Source organism: Micropterus dolomieu, linkage group LG13 (assembly GCF_021292245.1).
Source record: "Micropterus dolomieu isolate WLL.071019.BEF.003 ecotype Adirondacks linkage group LG13, ASM2129224v1, whole genome shotgun sequence".
Lineage (NCBI taxonomy): Eukaryota > Metazoa > Chordata > Actinopteri > Centrarchiformes > Centrarchidae > Micropterus > Micropterus dolomieu.
In genome coordinates this window covers 18,527,981-18,541,466 of record NC_060162.1, presented here as the reverse complement: position 1 = coordinate 18,541,466, position 13,486 = coordinate 18,527,981, and the positions used below count along the sequence as shown (strand labels likewise).

The 13,486-nt window shown below is 38.1% G+C and overlaps 1 protein-coding gene and 1 long non-coding RNA gene across 4 annotated transcripts in view; one reads left to right on the top strand and one right to left on the bottom strand.

Moving 5' to 3' along the window:
- mmp17a (matrix metallopeptidase 17a) overlaps positions 1 to 13,486 on the bottom strand; it is a 95,191-nt gene that overhangs the window by 34,367 nt on the left and 47,338 nt on the right. The window lies entirely within an intron of this gene.
- LOC123982009 lies at positions 4,252 to 12,251 on the top strand. Its single transcript, XR_006827881.1, has 4 exons — positions 4,252 to 4,397; positions 9,507 to 9,683; positions 11,711 to 11,810; positions 12,051 to 12,251. It is a non-coding gene; the product is annotated as an uncharacterized LOC123982009 (long non-coding RNA).

The window sequence follows — 13,486 nt, the reverse complement described above, 5'->3', positions numbered from 1 at the left end:
AGTGACAACTGGAGACATTGTGACAACCGCTCCACAAAACTTTTTAAAGAACATTTTAAAGAAATTGAATGGGAATACTGTTTGAGCAGTAGGGGTGGGAATCTCTTGGCACCTAACGATTCGATTTGATTACAATTCAGAGGGCGGTGATCCATCTTGATGCATCTTTTCTTTTTTTATGTGATTTCTGCATAATTACTAAGCATTTAATTTGCACATTAAAATCCAAATTGCTTAAAAGGACTAGTTTATATCCCTAATTTACTTTACTAGCCTCAACTCCTCCATAATCACCAGCGTCCTTCCTTTAACAACCAGTTGTCCAACTCCTCTGGAAACTGAAATATAATTTAACTCTCAGGACGTACAGTATGCGTATAGGACACCAGTTTAGCTTGCACCTGATGCTCTCATTCCTCGACAAGTTAGATGGTAATGACACGCAACTAATTAACATACTTTACTCTGTTACTAATTTAGCTGACGTTACATTGCAGCCAAAACAAATCAACATGCTATAAAAGGGTAGATGATAGCTAGCGCTAACACTTTTCCAGCAGTTGCGGAAACAACAGACTTAAGGGACAGATTGTGGCCTACACTGCACATTTACTGCCAGACTGTCAACTTACTAAGTAACTTAAATATTTTCCTCCGTTAACTTTCACCGTCACGTTCTCCCCATTCTGCCGCTCGTTCTCTCTCTTTCGCTCGCCCACACACTCGCTTTGTACACACAGGACACACAGGGAGCAAAACAGCGATGAGTGTTGCTGCACAATGTGCCGGTGTCGCAGTCGTATTGATGAGCGTGTGAAATTTTAGTAGTATTAAGAGTTAGAAGTTTAGTCAATTCATAATTTAATAAAAAATATATTGACAGTGTTTACTCAGTTAACTATTTACATTTTTGCATTACACATCAAATCATTACATTTGAATCTGTAAATCAGCTACAATATTAAGCTGAATCTATCTGTGTTGTGTAATCTGTGTTTTCCTCGCATTTACTTCAGTTTAACTTCTGCTGGCTTCTGATTAGTTAGGTTGGTTCAGTCACGTGAGAGGCGGCACAAGGAAGTGCTGTTGTTGTTATGAAGCTGATGAAGTGTGGTGAAAAGTAAAGTACTGCGTAAGATATCTGTCTCCATCCTGTTGTTTCTTTGCATAAAGAGTGCACCAACCACCACAAATCGAACTCCCACGTTACAGTAGCATGGTCATTCATTCATCAGTGGTGAAATGCGGCGAATACAGGTCTCAGACCAGTAACAGAGATGCATACCTCGCTGCACTTCTGCAGTTCCGAAAGTTCCGCCATTTGCGTTCTAAGTCTCACTTAATTTCAATCAATATAATGAAAAGAAAAGACATCAAATGGATATAAAAGCAGGTTTTAGAACTGCTCAAATCTTTTTGCTGATCAATAAGAGAAGGGCACCATTTTCCAATGCAAAAGTGTAATGCATTACTTGGGCAAATTAACATCTATCCACCAACCTACTCCTATTCCCTGTACAAAAAAGAAATCATGATGCTGCAGCAACAGTTTATGACATAGGTGTTATTTACACTAGGGACGCTGGGGACATGCCCCCAAAAATATAATATTATTATTAATATATTTATATAACAAATGAGAATGCTTTGAGAAAGGTTTATTTGCACAATAAAAAACATGCAATGTAAATGTAAACGAATGTGCATTGTCCAAGAAATTAAGCTAAAAAAAACAAGTTGGTGATTACTACATATATATTACATTATATTTTGTATTGTCACCTTACATCTGAATTTTGTATTTTCCATTTTAACCATAAATTGGTCCAGAAAATGTGAAGTGTTTAATGCTCAAAATCTACTGAGGGACCCCCAGACCTGGCAAATAATATATCTCAGTAGTGAATATTTATTCTAATATCTTCTTGATTTGTTCAGGTTTCGGGAGCAAGTGTATCATTGCACTCCTAATCTGAGCCCTTAAATGTCCCCAACACTTTTCAGCACAAAGTGACCCCCTTGTGTAGGGACAATAAGAATGGCAAATAAAGCCTTACATGAACACACAAAATATTACACAATGCAATCTATCCTATGGACAGGCCCTAACAGATGCAGTGGACAATTAAAGACAACCACTTCACAAAACGTAGCCTATTAAAAGACGTAATTGAAATGGGAATTGGGGATACTGTTAGTTAGTTGTATTCGACGCATTTCGCCGCTGCAGAATGAAATGACCACGCTACTAAAATTTCACACGCTCATCAATATGAATGCGACATCGATTTTCACCGGCACACTCATCGCTGTTTTGGTTCCTGTGTGCAAAGCGTGTGTGCCAGCGAAAGAGAGTGAGCGAGGAGCAGAACAGGGAGAACGTGACGGTGAAAGTTAGCGGAGGAAAATATTATATATATATATTTATATTATATATTTAAAGTTACTTAGTAAGTTGTCTGTCAGGCAGACATGTGCAGTGTAGGCCACAGTGTGTCCGTTAAGTCTGTTGTTTCTGATATTTCTTTTGAATTTTAATGTGTAAACGAAATGCTTAGTAATTATCCAGAATTTTCACAGAAAAAAGCATGCATGCATCAAGATGGATCGCTGCCCTCTGAACTGTAATCAAATCGAATCGTGAGGTGCCAAGAGATTCTCATTCCTACTGCCCAAACAGTATTTCCATTCAATTACTTTAAAATGTCTTTTAATAGGCTACGTTTTGTGAAGTGGTTGTCTTTAATCGTCCACTGCATCTGTTAGGGCCTGTCCATAGGCTCGCCATTCATCTGTGACAACATCTGAGCCTCTTCTTACATGATGTTGGTCGGCAACAGGTCCACTCTTGAGCGATCTTTCACCACCCTGAGAATGAGTTTTCTTGATGTAATTATGTTGTGTTTTTGTGCTAAACTACAAAATGTTCAAAATTCATACAGATTGTTCATAAAGTGGAGAAACAAAAGTTGTTTTCCTGCGCAAAATGTGTGTCACTTTACTTAAAGCAAACAATTACGTGTTAAGGTCTTAGAATTAGTTCATATGGTATTATGTCCATCTGTAATATATTATACAGGGATAGATATTTTAACACTTTACTTAAAGCAAACAAAGACATGCTATATAACTTTAAACATTACTATAAGCTATTATTCCATTTTATATCACTAAATGTAAATGGTGACTAAAGTGTATTCATAACGAGGCAGAGTTGGTGGTTATAATGTGTTATGGAACATGGTCGGAGATTCTTTGTGCACAGTGATATAAAATGGTATTACTATTACTTATAAAACATTAAATCAAAAGGTCATAACGACTTATGAACTTCGTTATAGCGCCTAATGCATGTTTGTGTTGTGACAACTGTTATAATGTCTTATGGAAGCATTATATCGTGTTATAAATGTATGCATAAGTCATTATATTGATGACCTTCATAGAAAGTGTTACCACAGAGTGATATGAATTTAAAGTATAACAAATTGTATTATGAAGTTAACGTAATAAACCTTCTAGTTATCGTGTAAATGAAAAAGCTGTGAAGATGATATGGAAAACAACAGTCCAAATACAATATGTTGCTTTTTTATATTGGGATGCTGCTTCAATATAACAAACAAATAACAAACATATTTTACAAAATCCACTTTTTAATTTAATTTCAACTTATTTCTTTGATGTAGACACCGTGGCGTCACCCAAGTTTGTCGCCATCTTAATTTTTCGCAACCAGGCACTGGACGTGACAATATTTGGACGAGACGGTGGCGCTAGCTTGGTTAGCAAGGGAAAAAGTTAATTCACATTAACATGCAGGAAAGTCAGGTAAACTCACACTGCAACATTACAGTAATATTTTTATCAGTTTGAGGTTGAAGTAATGCCATGCATTAGCTAGCAAGCCGGCTTTTCAGTAACTAAAGTTACACCCTGGAGAGGTCGCCAAGGCACATGACCATGGATGGCTAAATGTGCAAGTGTGGCCCTCATTTATCATTCTTGCGTAGAAACGGGCGTATATGTTGGCGTAAGATTATGCTTACACTCATCTCACCACGTGATTTAGGAAGCTGTGAGTACCTTTGAAATCCAGGTGTATGCAAAACCTGCCCTTGATAAATGGCGCGGCTGAAAACGATTGTCATTAGAATAACACGCCCCTATATATTCAAGTTTCCGCTTCCCCCACGCCCTCATTTTACGCCATGGACACACGGAAGATGGCAAAGAAGAGGAACTTCTCCGACGTGGAGATCGAAGTGGAAAGAAATAAAATTGTTTTATTTGGGAGTTTAAAGAGTGGGATTAAATGCGCCCACAAAAACAAAATATGGACCCAAATTACGACTTCTGTTAATAGTGTGGGGGTTGAGAAGCGCACTCCAGCAAAGGTAAGAATGTTTTATTACTTAATATAGACCAATATTTATCAAGTTAAGCATGCATTTTCTTTTTCTTTATTGCAGGTGAAAAAAAAAGTGGACTGGGGGAGGCCCACCGGATCACATTAATAATAGCATGACAATTTGTAATATTATTCTTCTTATTATTATGATTTTTATTATTTTATTATTGTTATGTAGAAGAAGAATGTTGTTGTTGTTGTTATTATTATTGTTATTATTATTATTATTATTATTATTATTATTTTTATTATTTAAAACAAGAAGAATGTCATTTTTATTATTTTGTCAGTCTGAATAATATTTTGTTCATTAAAAGCCTTTCATTACTGAACCCAGTCTGTGCGCACCTGCCTTGCCTAACCCTGAAACGTCAGGTAAAGCGCACAGGCTCCACTGGGTATAGCTGAGGCCTGAGTACAGATTTATCCTAACTATCATCCATCATTCTGTTTAAGTGCAGTTATAGTTTTTGCGTAGAAGCGGCTACAATTCCTACTATTGTGACATCAAGGGATGATGCTTACATTTTGTTTAATGCAAGATATTAGTCAAACGCTGAGCAAGAAAAACATAGACAAACCAATCTCGTGTTGCTTTAGAAACATTTTATTATTCTCTTCAAAATGTCGAGAAAAGCAAAACACTGCCAAAAAAAATAAAAACCTTAGATGGCATTTTGAATGCGCATTTGGGTGCTGACTTGTGGCTGGTTCCATGAATCTGCAGCGTGCATTTTTCTGTTTTTAGACAATAATATAGTCAGTTTGACCTGCAACTTTTATTTGTGTCACAGCCTATTTTTGTTTGGATATACACTGAACTAAAAGAAAACCCCAAATAAACTACAAATGAAGGAATACATATGCCTACAAATCAAATGCTTTGGTAAAGTCACACAAATTAAACATTGAAGTCCATGTTGCACAAAAATATACACTGAAGTTTATAATTACTATGTTGTTTTTTTTACAGCGTGTCATAATATATCATATCTTTTAGTTTGTCAGTGCGTTTTGTGGTGTTAGGAATTGTTTTTCTGCGCATTTCCGCACTAACTCAAAACTTGCGTACATGTACACCACCTCCTGAGCTGGTGTAGGATTTGAGCGTGCCTTACGCCAATGTCCATACTGATAAATCTCAAAGTCACCGTAGTTTTGGGTGTACGCCATGTATACGCTGGAAATTTGGTGTCTCCCGAAATTAATCGCGTCCATAACAGCAGCAATGAGTATGATTTTTTTTTAACGCCACTGTATGAGATTAAAAAAATCAAGCAAAGCGACAATCTCGACTTCAGAACTAATGTTACTGTTTTGCACATGCATTTATAAGAGTATTCAGTGCTTTTACAAAACACAATACGTTGATTAACGCCACTCTGTCCAGCCGAGTGGATGCTTCATTGGCAGTAACGCTAGCTGCCAGAGTTTCTTTTTACAGGCTAAGTTTCACGTTTCTTAGCTGATGCTTCAATACAAAATTGTTCGCAGTTGAAAGCTTTGCTGGTGTCACAACATTTACGGAAGACCATGTTCTTTGCATCTCTGAGTTTGACACAGCTAAGTTATGCCTGATGGCAGTACTTACAGCTGTGGAAAGAACGACTCTCTCCCTCGTTATTCCTTTAGCTTTTTGGCTAGCAGCTGACTTGAACATTATGTCCGGTCGTGCATGCTATATTAATATGCAAAATGAAACACAAACAAACAGATCCATCTCTGAAATGGCAGTTTATAATAAGAATTTACAAACTATGTGTAATCTACGTTGATTACAGTGGTTGACTAAAGTCTTCTGATTGGTGTTCTGTTGATAAATGCTACCTATCGAGATGTGCTACATAGCGGTTCTGCGCATGCGCATGACCCACAAGCGTGGTCTGATTCCCTGGCCATAAATCTATGCACCCTTGCTGTCGGGAATCCGGTCGATACCGTGGTTAATGGTGAGTAGTATATTAAACATAATTTATTCATTGGGCCTTGCATGTAAATGTTTGTATGTACACACTGCCTTTGCAGCAGAATGTAGAAATTATATGGCGTGTAGCGTGTGTTATGTTAAACAAACGTAAATTATCTAAGTTAGCTTGTTGTGCTTAACGTTAATGTATGTTGTGGTTATTACAAGCTAGCAGATTTATGTCTTTATTTTTTTTATTCTTTATTTTTACAGGCAAATCATTAAGAACAAGTTCTTATTTACAATGGCAGCCTGACAAGTGGGGTAACCACCTAGGGAAAAGGACATAGGGCTAAAATAATACAGTACATTAGAAATACATACAGTTTTAGCAATTACACAAAATACAAATTAAAAACGCAACACAGTAGACAACACAAAAATTATGTAGAGAAGCAACTGCAAGTGTCCGTGAACAAAGATGATATAATAGTTTTAAAAGATGAAAGTGAAATTAATGTATCCAGTTTAAGAAAACTTTGCTAAGCGTTCCAGTCGTGAGCGGCAGCAGATTGGAAAGAAGCAAGACCAAAGGCAGAGTTGGTTTTGGGAATACTTAATTGAAGACGAAGTGAGGACCGGGTGTTGTATGTGACAGGCTTTGGCTGCAACAGATGACCCAATTAAGGAGGTGAGCAACCGAGAAGGGTCTTGTAAATGAAAGTGAACCAGTGAATTTTACGGCGAGTCTGAAGGGAGGACCAGTTGACAGGTGAATATAAAGCACAGTGGTGTGTATTGAAAGAAGCATTTGGCCTTGACCTTAGATTGCAGTTTTGATATGTGGATGGAGAAAGAAAGTGAAGTTTCCAACTAGATGCCCAAGTATTTATATGCAGTGACTTGTTCTAGAATAGCCTCCTTGCAAGTGGTAATTTTAAGGGCTGGAGGAGGCATAGTACCCTTTTGGTGAAACTGAAGGTATTAAAAAAGAGATTGAGTTGTGTAAAGGATTGCTGCAGTTGGAAAAAGCTATCTTGCAAGGTAGCTTGAACAGCATCAGAGGATGAACCCGTGGCATAAAGGATTGTATCATCAGCATACAAGTGAATGAGAGATTTACCAATTTCCTGGGGAATGTTATTAATATAAATTAAGAAAAGTGTGGGGCCAAGGATGGAGCCTTGGCAGACATCCCTAGTGACCAGGAGATGTTAAATTTACTAGTGTAGGCTAATTCATATTACAATATTAAAGCGGAGATATCTTGTAGTGTGAAGTGTAACGTAACGTATATTTGTACATTTTGGAATGTGTCTCAGGTGGGCTTTAATCATAACGTTACAGTGTGAAAGAAGCATGTTGGATCTGACGATGCTGAAGTTAGCTTGCAATTCGCAACTTCCCATTCGGCAGGAACTTAAGACAGTTAACTTACATTGCTGAGCGTCTGATTCTTCCGTTTTTTGCACCTCTTACTGCTGTGAAAGATGTTAGGCATTTTAGGCAAAGCCTTAAACGCTGTCTGAAACACTTTTAAGATTTGAAAAACCTTTACTTTATTTAACTGCTTTAACTTCAGCGTCGTTTGGATGAGCCAGCTTGAAATGAAGTTAAGCCCACTTCAGTTTGGTTAAATTCAATGTCCTCCTTTTTGATCAATTTTTATTGCAATTATGACTAAAGGTTGGCCAAAGGTGATCACAACATTTTCTTTGCATTGTTTTACCATACTGACATAATGTGCAACTATATTTGCCTACCAGTGTTATCATAAAAGGCTACCGAAGCGCTTTTGCCCCCTGGCTGCGCGCACATCCAGTTTGTATACAAGAAACCAGTCTATAATGGGGAAGTGCAACATTAGCGACTCTTGCCTGAAAAAAAAGAGCTTAGGGCTTGGTTCAAACCTTACTGTTGAGTTACTGGCAATGTATTTGAAGCCTACTGTCGCTGCTTAATGAATGCGTGCCGCTACAAAAATTTCACAGGATCGTAAATGATTTTAAGTAAGCTACGGTAACACTCAACGCATGGCTGTCTCCCTCTCCTCATTCTTCAAAGGACGAGCGAATATGAGGGAGAGAGCATCAGAAAGTGACAGAGTCAGTTAGTGGAGGATAAGATCAGCATTAAGTTGTTAGGTTACAGCTCTGTCCTATACTGTACATCTTGCTAGTTAAATTATAAAAAAGCATGGTGGTGACCACGGAGGAGCTAAGGTTATTAATGTTAAAGCAAATTAGGGATGCAAACTAGTCCTGTTAATGAGGAGATTATTCTTTTGGATTTTAATGTACAAATGAAATGCTTGTAATTATACAGAAGGGAGGTGGTCCTCAGGTTGCCTATTATTTATGTTAATTTCTACAAATGTATACAACACTAAATTAAGACACAAAAGGCAAACATGAACAGTCTGTAATGATTCTGAGGTCATATTAACAGTGTTTTCTGCCGTTATAAAGTGCTGAGGCTCAAAATTGTAATGTAAAATCATGAATTTCCCCCGATCTAATGGTTATAATTTAGCAAGTTTAGCTTTTGGGATGTAGTTCATTCAAAATCTGCTCCAGATTTCCCAAATAATTATTCACAGATGTGTTAATAACAGTGTTCCAAAATTATGTGGAATTTATTTCTTGGAAAACATAAAAACCCCCAACACAAAAATACCATCTTCATTTCTAACATTATACCACCCTGTGAAAGCATGTTTTAATCCCCATGGACATTATTTTTATTACTATTTGTAAACGAACCTGCTTTGCACCTGCCGCGACTTCTTTTCTCCCTGCACTCACTCACACACACACCTTTACCTCTGGTCTCTCACTGCAAACACACCGGCTTTCCCCACCTCTCTCAGTCTCACTCTCCTTGTCTGCTCCCCTGAGTTTCTCCATCTCCAGGTTATGTTTTATAAAGTCACCGAATAGACTCTGGATTTTTCCACCCGTGATGAAACCCTGATGTTAAATAACCTAGATAAAAATGCTTTTATTAAATGATACCCAAACACTCCCGAATCAGCAGCTCTATATATAATATCAATGCTTTACTATGTTGTATTCCTGATAACTCACACCATATGGAAACCTCTCAAACTGCGAGTTAATCTGAAATAAAAAATAATCCACAAGTGTTTGTAATAAAAGCACAATAAATGTGCCATCTGTTTCTTGGCAGGAGCTGCAGGCTGAAAAAAAAACTACTGAAGACACGAGGTCTATATATCTCTATTTCCTTGGCTGAGAGCTTCGAGTAGAAAGGTGGCTTCACTGGACTGAAAAGACAGGCTGCCTTTTTTTCACAAAGCCGAGTGGGGCCGAGCTGAAGGCATCGAAAGGCGTGTGATTGGCAGTAGTAAGTTGGCAGTCGTAGAATGGAGAGAAGGCGAGAGAAAGAGGGAGCGAGTGATGAGAAAAAGCAAAGTGTTCTAGTCATAAAACAGCAGGTCTTCACAGCAAGTGTGCATGCTGGTCCCCTGAAGCAGATGTTGACTCTGTACAACAGTTTTGGTGCGGTGTGATGCTGTATTGCTGCCACCCGGTTTTCCAGTTCAGCTGAGACCTTACGAGAGCTCACATGCAATCATATCTTGACCACAAAAAATGTCTGTATCTCAGACTGAAAGCCTCCAGTGTGTAGATGCAGGGGATTATGTCAACAAGGCTATGCCACAGGGACAAAGCCGCCAGGTAATCTGTTATCAATAAGCCATAACCATCCTGCCCCCAGTGACAAATGATTCATCCCTCTGAACTCATCCCTCTAGCAGTCTGATCTGTTACTTCTGATGCAGCATACCAGTGTGGAGCAAGAAACTTAAAGCGCAAACATTGTGATGTTAAGCAGATGTAATCGGTATCACATTCACCAGTTTAGCACGCTAACATTTGCCAATTAGCAAAAACATACAAAGCAGAGCTGAGGCTGATGGGAATGTCATTAGTTTTGCAGGAATTTAGTCATACACAAAAAAATGTTGGACAAATTCCAACTTTGACCTGACTAAAGGTCGTGTGATCACCAATGTTACAGGTATTCAACAAATTTATTGGCAATCCATCCGATAGTGGTTGAGACAAACTGTTTTAACATTTATTACTTAAAACTTACTAGTCACTATTTAAAAGCTACTAGTACTTATTTATTGGCTACTAGTAACTATTCCATTAGCTACTAGTAAGTATTCCCTTTTTACTAGTAACAATTGATTAGTTACTAGTACTTCATTTTTTGTTACTAGTGACTATTCCTTTAGTTACTAGTATTTATTTTTAAGTTACTAGTCACTAACTGCACATTTTTACCATTGAAATCTATGGGGCTCTGCAGTCCAGATATCACTTATACATTAGTTACTAGTAACTATTCAAATAGTTACTAGTAACTTTTTACATTTTACTAGTATCTATTATTTAGATATCAGTACCTACTCATTAGTTGCCAGTTACTAATTGAATAGTTACTAGTAACCATTTCCATTTTACTAGCGTCTATTATTTAGATACTAGAGCTTATTTTTTAGTAACCAGCAATTATTCCATTAGTTACTAGTAACTAATTATTAGGTACTAGTATCTAAATAATAGATACTAGTAAAATGAGGGTCGAAAAAAATGTTCAAAATTAGTTACTAGTAACTAATTATTAGGTACTAGTATCTAAATAATAGATACTACTAAAATGAGGGTCGAAAAAAAATTTCAAAATTAGTTACTAGTAACTAATGGAATAGTCACAAAATTTTGTACTAGAATCTAATCAACTGTTACTAGTAAAACGGGAATAGTTTGTAACTAATGGAATTATATAGAATAGTATTAATGAATAGAAAAAAGTATTAGTAGCTTATTAGTAAACGACTAGTACGTTAAATAAATGAATGTTATAACGGCTTGCCATACTGAGACAATTCACTCAAGACCACAATTTTCAATGACATTATGGTACTACAATCCATCTGATGGTTGTTGAGATTTTAGTGTACACATGTGGATAAAAAACGGAACGACACACCTGCATTGCCACCCCTAGAGCCATGCCAGACTCATTGTTAGAACTCAAACATTTTTCTGGATCAGTAAAAGAGCAGACAGATACTGTACATGTTTTTATTTCTCTTAAAAAGGAGCTCATCTCAACATTATACAACTCCTCTTCATCGTGCTGCCTCATCATCTTCACCATCTTTTCTATGAGCCGAGCTCTATTCATTTTCTGTTCTATTTTCACAGTAACTACCGCAGCCCCCTCACTCCCTCATGCTCCCACAGCCTTCCCATCGTTCTTGCTTATCGACCTGTTTCTTCAGTCCTCCAGTGCTCTGATGTCCTGCTTTCCCTCTGCATCTCGCTTCATTCTGCTCTTCTTCTTTCCTACCTTAGATCTATTAGCCTCCTCGATGGCTCCTGCAGGTTGCTTCGGCCCGTCTGGCCTGTGTGCCCACTGCCCACTTGGGCTGGCTGAAATAAAGACTTTCCAGAGGTACATAAATACTTGTTTAGTGAGTGCTTTTGCACCAAACAGAATACTGCTACCTTTTATACGTGCTAAAAAAAAACAAGCAGCTTGTCGTGTTGTTAGTTTATAGTTGCAGCATCATTTTCAACTGAAGCACTGTGTATTCGCTTGCAAACTGAACATACTTTCTTGATGAACAGTATTTCAGCATCACATATTCTGAAAGCATAGCCAAGATTTTCACAGCCTACCTGTCTGTTTCAGTGTGTTCCTGCTGTCAGATACCCACCGCAGCTTCTGGCAAAGCAACACCCCTCTAAACTGAGATGCCGTGCTGACCTGTCAGCTGTAAACATCCTGCTCTTCATCTCCACAAAATCAATTTAACCACTTACGCTAATGAAAAATGGTTCAAGACTATAGTGTACAATGAGAGAAGAAGAATTAAACAAAATGATGAAAAGATGAGAATGCAGTCTTACTGTGTTTTGCCGAGCTAAATCGAATGTCGCTGTGGTTACTACATACATCAGCTATTGACTTTACTGTAGATTTTTTATGTTTGCCAAAATGTCTCATTAGCATGCATAATTCTGCAGCTGTTAGCTCTCCTAAGGTGTAATCATAATATTTAGCAGCTTTTCACCCCTATGCGTAATTATAAACTTTGCAACTCCAAAACACACATCATATAATGTAACACTGGCTGTGCAATCAACATTCAATACAAGCTAAAAGAACTGTGCTTGCTATGAGGGGGCAACTGATCAACTGTTACATGATTCTACTAGACAAAGAGTCAAACATTTGCTGATTAGCATGAAAGACAATGTACAGTTTTGAGCTGCTGAATGAAATGTCCGGGAATTGCCAAGGTCAGTAGGAGTTACCCTCTGGAGACCATGAACATGTGTACAAAATGTCATGGTATAGTTCAGTCTGGACCAAAAGTGGACAACCAATGAAGTGACCGACCGACATTGCCATACGTGGAGCATTTAGCATGGCTTAAGATAAAACTAGTTGTGGCACCACAATGATGCAACACATAATGACCAAAAAAACAGGAAATGGTCCTGTTTTCCTGTGTCTGTTAGTGTAGTAAGGCACACAGTATAGTGACTGTACAATGCATCGTTTCAACTGGTAATAAGATAAGAATTGGTCAGTCACACCATTAAACAAGTTAGTTCAAGACTGACTCCTCTCATCAGCAGCAACACTGTTGGCTGAAATCTGGGAGAGGTCATTGCCCATGAGTGGGCAAAGAGAGCAGTGGAGAGATTATATTAAAAGTTGTGGTAAGAGTTGTGCGTGATGGCTGACCGACTGAGAAGCACTGACTCTTTACAAACACCTCTCACCAGCAGGGAGAGACAGAACACAGAGAGACACCCATGTGGGAGGGGACAGTGTGGGTGTATTTGTGTGTCTTTTTCTGCATGTTTGCACGTCCTTGTGTGCGCATGTGTGTGTGTAGCTACTGTATCAATGTGCAGCTTGTCTGTTGCCACACGGGTACACATGTCACGCAAACTGGCCGACACACCAGCTTAGATCATCATCTTGTTGAATCACCCCCGTTTGCATGTGTGAATCAGCACAGGCCACGCCATATGTTTCACTGCCTCTTCCTCTGCTGTTTAACACTAAGCCATATCCCTGACAGATGGTCCAGCTGCACTTAACAGCACCATATT